Genomic DNA, 10,476 nt, shown 5'->3' with positions numbered 1-10,476 from the left:
TTTTTTTTTCAATCTTAATAAATTTTAACTAGCTCAGCAAAAAAAGTTATTTGTATTTATTTTCGTGAATTTATTTAGCTCAGCATAAATAATCCAGTAAACTTTCCTTATTTTTTTTCGTTGGTCTACAAAGATTATCTATAAAAAATATTTTTATAAAACATTGATAATAAATCAGTTATAAAGTACTTTGGTAATAAAACTGTTTGTACCTACATTTTTTAACTTGAAAAATAAATCTAAATAAATTGGTATGTAAGTTAAGAAATTTTAAAGTTTACAGTCTTATAGATTTAAGAAAAACAAAGTTTTATGTAATATATTTCAAAGTAATCGTGAACTTGTTATTTAAAAATTAAAAAATAAATATGTGGCCACTTAGATCAGGTTCTAAAAATTCATAATAAACAACTTAGCAGAAATTAAAAAAAAAAAACATTTTTTTCCTATGTTAAATAGCGCCCGCTACTAGCTAAATACCCTAAAAGACAAATCAGCTCCCGAAAAGCAATAAAGTCGGCTTTAGAAAACCCTGTTTAAGAAATTAAATACACATTTTATTCATGTAAAAAATGTGAGAAACAATGTGCTGGGTAAAATAAGTTTTATGTTGTGGCGTAAAACTGCTACTATTCAGTATTGCATACATATAAGATAGACTTTTTATAAGATGAAGCCTAATAATAACTAGACGCCTTGCTGAAAAAAATTAGAACTCTCAGGTGTTTGGGAGAAATTGGCCAGGTATACTAAAATAAGTTCTCAGCAAGTCATAATTTTTTAAATTTTTACATTAAAATGAAAAACAAATGTAATTAAAAGCAATTTTGAAACTAATTAAAAATAAACTTGGTAGTTGAGTTAACTCAGTTGAAAAAATTTCACTATAATTATAAAATTGTTTAGTCTTTCTTCTATATTAAGTTGTTTCTAGCTAAGCGACGAAGTACTTCAACCTCTTGCTGAAACAAAGTTTTATAAATGTAACTTAAAATTAAAATATTTAAATTTATAGCAGGGATTTTAAAAACGTCATTCAGGTTTTTCAAAGTCGATTTGTTTTTTTTATTAAATTAATTTTACGGTTAAAAGTTGTATATAAATATATAAACTACCATCTACCACTAAAATGTTTTTTTCTAAACTATCAAAATACAATTAATTTATGTCTAAACTTCAAAATTTAATGGTAATAGCTATTCTATTATAGCCTAAAGTTCTATAATTAGATAGACTTGTGACTTAATCTTTAACTATAAATGAAGTTTTAATAAAAATTTAACATAAACGCAGTTCGAAGAACTGAATGTCATGTATGCTTTAGCTGATTTGAATATTATAAAGTATTTAAGCATACATATGATATCCTAGGCTCCCTTGAACTAAAAAACTAAACACAAAAGTATCAAAAAATAATAAACTTCTTTATTAAAAGCAATATGATTTATATAGTATTTTACTTAAACTACAATGGACACATGTATGTATAGTTCAAAATGTAATAAAAAATAAAACGTAACTACTAATTAGCAACATTTAAGTTTATAAGTTATGTCTTATTGTTAAACTTATGTTCTCAAATGAAAAACATACATGTTTTATTTAACATACACGTAAAATAGTCAGTTTTTCAATGAAAATTAGTTTTATTACAGAGGTTTCAATAAATCAATAACTTCAAAGGGTGCACGAATATTCAAATTCGGACAATTCAAATTCCGACAATTCAAGTTCCGACAGTTCAAATTCAAAAAAAAAGAATAAATTGAAACGGCAACAAATAAAAAGTAATGCATATTTGTCAAATATAAAAATTACACACGTAGGTTCTTTGAACATCTACAAAATATTTTTTTTTACTTTTGCGAAACATTAAATAATTTTAGAGATATATCTTAAATAAAGTAAAAAACGTATTTATTTTAAGTAATTTAAAAAATCTTAAACAATATTTAGGAACTTGCAAAAAAGAAAAAAATGACTTGTAGATATTATTAGAACCTACATATGTACTTTTTTTAATAGACAAATATAAATTACTTTTTTTCTTACAGCGGTTTCAATTTATTTTTAAGAATTTAAATTGTCGGAATTAGAACTGTCCGTACTTGAATAGTCATGTAACCAAATTAAAGTCCATAGATAAGTTTTAATTTTACTAAAGTTGGTTGCAAAACAATAGTTTTTATTTTAAATCATAATTTTTAAGAAAAAATAAATACACTTCGATCACAAATAATATGTGTACACTTGTGTACATATTATTATATAGGTTATCCTAAAGTGGGTGACATCAGCCCCTTAAGAGTTATTGGGCCTAATAGTTATCAGAAATGCAAAAAGTAAATCGGTAAATAAAAGTTAGACAGGGGTATATAACATCATTATTATATTACTGCGTTATTAAGCAAAGTATTTGTAAACAGGAGAAAAACTATTTAAAATTCCAGAAGTATATTATCGAATGAAAATTTATGTTTTTTTAATAATACTGCAGTCGAAAAGATACAGTGATTCTTGGATATATATAATGGTTAACAATTCCTGTTCAATTTTGAGAGACTATTTTTATAATGTTTGAAAATATAAAAAAGTTAAACAGTTTTTATTTCTAAGTTGACGTCTTTTAGAAGATTCAAAGTATAGAGTGTCTAGTATATAGTTTTATTGTTTTTACAGTAAATTTACGAAACGCCTTCAAAATAGAAAAACAAATCACTTCATTTGAATTCTCTAACAAAACTAGTGGTAACAAATTTATCCAAACTTAACATAAAATATTCATGGCAAAAGTACCTATTTAAAGTTTTGTGTCTAACCCAGACATCAGTAGCTGTGTTATGATGTTGTACTAAGATTTAAACTTTTAATTAGATGTGTGTATTTTTAGATAAATTGGCTTTTCTTGACGTTTTAGTTAAAGGACACAAGAACAAACTTTTGACATCTGTTTAAAGATAGACAAACTTTACTGGGATGGGAACTATTTAAACTTTCATTTATTTTGCAGTATAAAAAGAAAGACAAACTTGATAAGAACGCTCTACCATCGAGCACATAAAATCTGTTTAAAAGAATTATTTGTTGATGAAATAAATCACATAAAATTAATACTTAAAAAGTTGCTATTCACAAGAAATTGTAATAGAACAATTAATTTAAAGCTTAAAACTTTAAACAAAGTAAAGCAAGCAGAATAGAGAAATGTTTGATAACTTTATTTTTACCTTATGCCAATAAAAACTCAAGAATTATGGAGAAAAAAATCAACTAATTAATAAGTAAATCTTTTCACTTAACAAAATCGAGAATTATTTTCTTATCTAGATCCTTGATTAGACCAGGGGGCAAAGATCCGATGTCAGAATATAAAGAAAGTATGGTAGTTACCATTTTGTTTGCTTCTGTGAAGATAGATATTTCGGTATGACTTCAAAGTAACTTGGTATAAGAAATAAAGAGCACATTCCAAAAAGTATTGATGATTTTTGTAAAATGAGTAAAAAGAAAACAAATTTTAATGAGTAGTAAATGCTTTAAAAAGATCTACTTTTGTAGAACACCTAGTTAATAACCTTGATTGTGCAAATAATTATAATAAGAAAATATTTAAAATTGTCAAAAATTGTTTCAATATTTTTAATTTAGTTAAAATTGAGGCTATATGTATTTTAATATGAAAACAGAAGCTGTGTAAACATAAATATTATTGTTATACATTTATACTTCATCAATAGTTTTAAAGGTTGTTACGTTATTTTATTTACTTTTTAGTTGCATTGTAATTAAAAGTGTAAATGTATTGTTAATTACCCTTTGCTCAACTATTATTTTTTTTTACATTGATTACCCTTTGACTATATCAGCTAGATTTAAATAATTGCTGAGAAAAGAACTGAAGAGTTAAGCACTAAGTATATATTGTTATAAAATTTAAGTAATGTGTATTATTTTGATATAAATAAACACTTTGAAATTAATAAAAAGAAAATTAAATTGATCAGAACAACTAAATATGCAGCAAATCTAAATATTATTTTCACGTCAAAACCACTAACAACACCAGGTGGTAAAGATCTGGTATACATCTAAAAAAAGTAATCGCCCATTTTATTCGCTTTTTAAAAGCCAGCTAGATCGGATTGACAACAAAACAACTAAGAAAAAAAGTAAATAAACATGTCAAGAAAAGCATAAAGAACTACTGCTGTTTAATTTAAAATGTTTAGTATACCGGTAAAAGTTTTAAATGCTTCAAAAGGTTCGTTTATTGTACAACATTGGTATACAATCTAACGTGTGCATACAGTTATAATTTAAACAGACCTTAAGTATTAAACCTGAATATATTTCTACACTTCGTCTTTTATTACTCTTTAAATTACTTTATGAGTATTTTGTTGTTATATAAGTTTAAATAATCTGATCTGCTGCTAGCTTTGTCATCATCTGATGAGAATAGCCCTAATTAAATAATTTTGATTAAATTGTGTTTCATTTTTTTTCTTTTAATAGTATGATATTGTGTCAGAAATGGTTTCAGGTATGATCAGGAAATGTAACTGTTTTATAAAAGGAGGCACATTTACTTTTAGTCATTGCTGAGAAAGCTATCGATTTAAAAGTAAAAATATTTTTATACAACTCAAGTCAGCGTATCAAGATAAGGTACGTTTATATCAGTATAATACAATTGATTTTTATCATTTAAGTTAGCTACCAAGTTGAGTAAATCTTTCAATATGTTCAGTTGTTTTTTAATACACTTGATCTTAGATAACAAAAACATGAAGAAAGTACTTTATAGTAATTGTGTATTGAAAATTTTACTTGAAGATCAAAAAATGTAGCTATAATACAGAAAAGGTTATTTTTAATATTTAATGCATATTTTTGTATGATTTATCAAATGCAAACATTCCAAAGTTGGATATAATTTGATTTTTGCTTGCTTCAAATGCTTATCAAGACTTTTGGTAAATAAAATAAAAAGTATAACGTAAAATTATTGTTTATTGAACGATAAAAAAGACGCTAAAAATATTTAGTCATAGAACCTGGTGCACGAAGAACCTTAAATTGCACTAGAAATTGTTCCTGGAAAAAACCTGGAAAAACAACTGTATCATTTTAGAAGGCTTAAATTAAACTCAATTATAGCACTAGTTATACCATTTCTCGGTACTTTCTACAATTTTTTAACAGAATTAGAACCTTTAAAAATAACTTAACTAAAAACTAGTTAAAATGACTTAAAACACCATTAAGAGTGTGATTATCTTCTTCTATCCTTTATTTAATAAACTAAAACCTTACTTAGAATTTAGTCGTATTGTTTTAAATTAATTTACAACTATATTAGACTTAAGAAAACTTTAAATTAGTTAAGTTAACACCTTCAGATTGTTAATTTTGGAGTATAAAATCTGTCATTCTGATTTAAAAAATAAAAATAAATTTTAAAATCAATTATGATACTTTAAATGTAGTTAAAACCTTAATGAGTGAATTAAGTTTAAGACAACCTAAAATATAAAACAGTGAATAAAAATTATTTATATTGGAAGTTTCTTGTTTAAAAAGAAACTTAAACCTAAAAGTTTTACTTTTTACAATATTTTAACAAAGTATAACCTATCTGTACGATCAGGTTATGAAACTCTAAATTCTCTCGAAATGCTGAGTAGGCAAGGCGCCCACTAGCGATGTCTCGACAATTATGTAATCACGCCACAAACGTTCACTCACAAGAACAATTATATAGATTGAGCTGTTTTATCAGGAAGCATTCATTCCATTGATAAACCTAAGTATCACGTTATGAAGTAAGTCATCTTTTACAATCTCATGCAGAACACCATACTGGAAAGTAAATTATTTTAAGCTGAAAATTTTAAGCACTTTGATTTTCATTTACCATTCATATTTGCGACTCTAGTTTCATAACATGCACACAAAAGTGTCGGGTTCTACTTTAAATATATAGTTATTGCTTACTTTTCCTATATAAATTTATAACTATTTACAAGAGTTGTGGTTTATTTTAAATGAGATTAGCTGATGCGTTTTTATGAGGTAATGGTACTTTTGTTTAGTTTCTAAATATTATTATTTAAACATTGCTAATAAGACTGTTAAAACTCTAATTTTTATTCTGGTTGTTGTGAAACAACAGGCTAGTTTGATGTAATTGAATAGAATAAACCTTTTTTTATTTTCTATTTCAGAATGATTACTTGTAATAAAGAAAAATGTTGTTATATATATTTTATTTTTATAGTCTCAAATTAAAAAAATTCTAGCAAAAAATAATTTTTTTTCTGTAATATGATTTTACATTTGTAAATTAAACTTAATTAGTGTAAAATGAAAACTTGTTAGAATATCTTTTAATTTACAACCTTAATTTAATGTCACCATGCAATAATTAAGTTCCCAGGAGATAAAAGTTAATAAAAATATCAGAATCAAGCTAAGTTTACACAATAAAACACTTTCAGTCTTCGTATGTTGAATGCTTGATTAAAGTTGAACGACAAAAGTAAAAATGATAACTTCCTAGATTTACACAAAAACTGCTATCAAAACAATTTTGTCTATACAAACATTAAAATGATTGCTTTTGGTTTTAATAACCTATTGATTGTGTTGAATAAAATTTTAAGGCCTTTTGTAATGAAAGCTTAGTTATTCAATGAAAAATTTTTACTGAAAAGTATGACATAGTGTTATATCGAGTAATTTCTTGATTTTCATCCACTGAAAACGTCATACTTAAGCTAACATAAAAGTTATTAATAACTTTTAAATGTTGACAAGTGAACACAAAAGTATAAATACACAAAGTCAATAAAGTGTGAAAACAACCTCACAAAGAATATAACTTCTATACTCAACACAAAGAAAATAATATAAAAAATAAAGAGTTCAAACAAAAAAACTACAATTTTTACCCTCAGTTTTTTAAATTATCAAAGACAAAATTTTATATCTTGATTATACAACAGTTTACACGAAATATAACAATTTATCAAAATCAAAAAAGCCATAAAATATCAAACAAGCAAAATTTATTTAGAATTTAATTTTTAAATTGTTATTAAAATGTTAATTGAAAAATTGGTCATAAAATTTACTACTTAAAACAATACAACTTACATAAAATCATTTATAGCTATGAAATATTAAGCACACAAAAAAAAAAGAAGGAAATAAGGTAAACTAAAAAATTTAATTAAAAATAATTTTTTTTGATTATTGTTAAAGAGTTAACATGAAATATATCAGAAAACAACACCACTTATAAAAACACAACTTACACCCAAAAGTAATTAATAACTAATAAAATATTAAGCACAAACGAAAATATCCTAGTCAAAAAACCACGCAACATTTCAAACATCAAATATTTGAAAGCCTTCTTCTTCTACTTATTTGAAGCGAGAATGTTTGCATTACACAGCGCACAGAGCTCGCTGAGAAAACAACCCCTGCTCGTATGTACCTTCTCGTAGTGTGTTTGCCTTGAGAGAGGAGCATCCTGTGTTCAAACTTTGATATCAACATCCGCTGCAGTTCTAAGTAGCTAAGCTATTTGGTTTTGTTCGGTAAATTCTCACTGTGCGCTAATTAGCTTTGAGATTATATCAAAGCAAAAAGTAGCTGAGCTGTAAAAAGCTCAAGAGCTTATTTGGTCATGTAAAATTTAAACGTTTTATTAAATTTATATTTTATTACATACATTTATTTTTCCAATATAACCTACCACAAGAAAAAATATATCACACAAATTTCGCTTTGATCACGAGTTTGGAAAAAAAAATCCAAAAATGCGATACATCAGCCAGTTTCACTTATAACACAAAAAATGCTGTGTGGCCGGGTTTTTGTGTAAGTAACAAAACGTGTACGTCCAACACGAAATAAGCTTTAAAATAAAATCAAGAGATAAGTTGCCTTGATAATTTCTTTATGCTTTGTCAGTGCAGTGCGCGCCGCTTAAGTTAGATAAATGACTAATCTGCTCGAATAGAGCGTTTAGAAAAAGTTAATTTCATCATGCTATGATCTGACTAATTTATTTTGTACCGATGATTAGCGGTTTTTAAAACTTGGTTGTGGGCAGTTTAAGTTTTTTGATATTTATTAACTTGTGAAAAATATTTTGTTTGCTTTCAACTCAAGTTCATGTTTTACATTCTCACGCCCAAACGTTAACATTTTAAAATGAAATAAAACCTTTAAACAAATACTTGAAAAAACGAACCTAGCGAAAATGTGTAATGAGTAACGGTATTTTGTAAATATATCACTGTTTTATTTTGATACATCTTATAAGCAGAACCCGGGTCAGAAGTCGTAAGTTAAATCTGTAGACACGCTAAATATTTACACCTCAACACGGTTGAAACTTGCAGCAGACGTTTATAATCCACCGACGCGAAGTATTTGAAGCGTATTTCGCTTGCTAGCTCGCTTGTTCGCATGCGTTGTCGGACTTCCAGGAAAAAGTTTTTGTGCTTCTATTGTGTGCGCGTAGGCGTTTATATTGAAAATTATTTACATTCGCAAACATTGCACGAAACTTGGTATACTTTGTGCTGTAATTTTTGTAAACCTTCCTGTGTGTGTGGAGTAACCATTTACCTTTTGTCTAGAGGATTTATTGGCTTCCTTTTGTGCAGGTCGAAACCGTCGATTAGGTTATGACTCAACCAAATTAAGAAATTATATCATCATAAACAGGGAAGTAAGATAGATACTCGGGTATCTCTTTTGCTGAACAAAGTGCTTGATTGAACACTATTTTAAAACTTTAGTGAGTAAAGTTATGACTGCAAACTTAGCCAAATAAAAATTAAAATATTTTAAATAGAATAATGTATTTTAATTTTAAAGAATGAGTGTATATAAATCAAGTATATGAAAACGTTTTAAACAGTTTTGTCTAATTTAAGTAACTTTTTAACTATTTCGTTTTTGATTTAAAAAAACTAGTTATTATAATTGAGCTCATTTAACAAATAAATTGTATATTTCTTTAAGGAAATAAAATATTTAGCTAGTTGTCAAACAATAATCTTACTGTTAAAGTAAAAAATTCAAGTAGTATAAGCATAAACTTCTAACTAGCAGCATTTCAAACTACATGTATTGAAAGTTGGCACTGCTTGGTACAACGCATGTGTATTAGTGCTGAAAAATTTAAAATTTACTGTAAATAATGAAACTATAACTTGTACACGTATACACAAATATGGTGCAATGCTAAATAGAAAACTTCGATAAATTTTTGTTAGACATATTTGACTATTTTTAAACCAGAAAATAAAAAATGCTGTTTAACTGTTTTGACTAAACTTTATTAATTTGTTTATTACCTGTCATCTTATAATAAAAATGTAATCCAAAAAATTCATGTTTAATCCCCAATACTAAAGTATTCATGTTTAGTTCAACAACATAATTCTAGCTGCATTTATAACTAGCTTATATTAAAAAAAAGCAGTTAATTATGTTTTTTAACCATATGCTTAAGTTTTATCTGTAAATAAGATCTTAAATGTTACTTGTAATCATAAAAATTTGAACCAAATATTCTAGTTTATTCATGTTTATTTCAACGTTTCAACAGCACAATTTTAACTACATTCATAACTAGTATCTTGTTTATTTTAGCTTTTATACAAAAGCTTTTTCTAAGTATTAAGTGTCAGCTTATATATATATTTTAATGGTATTAATGTTTATTTATTCAATATTTAATACAGCACAGTTGCACTGAAGCATTTGAAAAAACAACTCAAATTGTGTAAGATGTAACAATTAAATAATTTAACGTTTACTACTTATTTAAAATATTTATGATTATTTAAACCTTTTAGCACGGTCGCACTGAAGCATTTGAACAACGTCTCAACCGCTCAAAACGGAATCTCACTGGCCATCATGAGGGAAATATTCCTGCTGAAAAGACTGGCTCACTTCGATCACGAGAACGTCATGAGGTGAGCTATGACGTCATAAAACGTTTTCCGGAACCCATGAGTTATAGATCAGATAAAAAATTTGAAGTTTCAAGTGATAATTTGATTTGGTTAGGCGAGGAATAACATGTGTAAGATCATGTGGGAATTACACATATTTTGACATTTAATGACTTATATGGTCAGCCGAACAAAGGTTTTCTTTAATTAAATATTAGATTGGGAGGGGAAATATTAGTTTTGTGGTGAAATAACGTTTTCAAAACGTAATAATCATGCTAGAGATCTAATTTTTACCAAATTCAGTACTTGTTTCGTAACTTAAATTTTTCAAAGCTTACGTACACTAAGTCTGTAAATATATGGCAATGTTAAGGCTAAAAATTTGAATTTAAATACAATATTTAAATACAAGGCGTTTCAAAATGACATATTACGGAATACTGTATAAAGTATGTGGGAGGGACAAAATAATTGATGTGTACTTTTC

This window comes from Thalia democratica, chromosome 6 (genome assembly GCF_965202585.1).
Source record: "Thalia democratica chromosome 6, ktThaDemo2.hap1.1, whole genome shotgun sequence".
NCBI lineage: Eukaryota > Metazoa > Chordata > Thaliacea > Salpida > Salpidae > Thalia > Thalia democratica.
This window is presented reverse-complemented; position numbering follows the sequence as displayed.